General features: G+C 20.7%; 1 protein-coding gene across 1 annotated transcript in view; it reads right to left on the bottom strand.

Moving 5' to 3' along the window:
- Nucleotides 1–1,053, bottom strand: part of LOC106786909 (C-Maf-inducing protein-like) — a gene marked incomplete at its 3' end in the record, with an annotated part of 12,147 nt that overhangs the window by 9,989 nt on the left and 1,105 nt on the right.

The following is a 1,053-nucleotide window of genomic DNA, read 5'->3' as shown; positions in this document are numbered from 1 at the left end:
AATACGAAATTCGAGAATTTAAATATTGTTGATTTGTTTGTAAAATAAAATAATATTGTAATTTGACGAATTAAAGAATTGTTATGTAAACGTTGCGAAAATTATTTCTCCCATTGATTTAAAATTTGATCTGTTTGTTTTTTTTTTTTTTTTCAACGAATCGAAATTAACTTGGAAATTAATCGTACTCGGACAAAAAAAAAAAGAAAAAAATACCGATTGAGAAAAATTTGTAGGAGGTCGAATTTTAAAATCCGAAATCCTTGAAAAAAGGAGAATAAAACAATTTTGCTTCTTTTTTTTAAACAAATTTTATACACTCTCGCTCAAAAAAAGAAAAAAAAAAGGATTCGAATTTGGTATCGCACGAAAATTAAATTTCGCGTATAAAAAAAAAAAAAATAAACCTATTTGTATCATCACAATATATATTATTATTATTATTATTATTATTATTATTATTCAAATATATTATTATTATAGGAATGAATTCATTCGATGGACTGAGATGAATATAATATTAAAATGCATTGAAACAAAATACGAATAATTGTTTGCAAAATAATACCAAAATATATATATATATATAATAATAATAATAAGTATAATCAGAAATAATAAATGAAAATTATTTTGTAAAATAAGAACAAATGTGTATTGATTAATTACTTTGGTGGTGGTGGTCTACGTGATTATGCATCCTAAAAAAAAAAAACAAAAAAAAAGAAAATATCTACTTCTGATAATAGAATATGAAGAATTAAATGAGAAAATTAAAATGAGAGAGAAAAAGGGAAAGATGGAATAAGAAGAAACGTTCGCATATAATATACGTAAATCAATGATGATGAATATCATAAAGAACAAAAAAAGAAAAAAAAAAAAAGTTTTCCTTAGATTCTTAGTTTCTTAATTATTCTTCAAGAAAATAATAAATAAAATCTTGGATAATAAGGAAATAATAATAATAACTTTTGACGATAAAAAAAAACGTTAATAATTAACATCCAAATTAAAATATTACAAATCTTCATATATATATATATATATACA

This window comes from Polistes canadensis, unplaced genomic scaffold, assembly GCF_001313835.1.
Source record: "Polistes canadensis isolate GaletaPanama2010 unplaced genomic scaffold, ASM131383v1 scaffold_88, whole genome shotgun sequence".
In the NCBI taxonomy this organism is placed as follows: Eukaryota; Metazoa; Arthropoda; class Insecta; order Hymenoptera; family Vespidae; genus Polistes; species Polistes canadensis.
The sequence above is the reverse complement of the archived record's forward strand: the minus strand, read 5'-3'. Positions and strand labels throughout refer to the sequence as shown.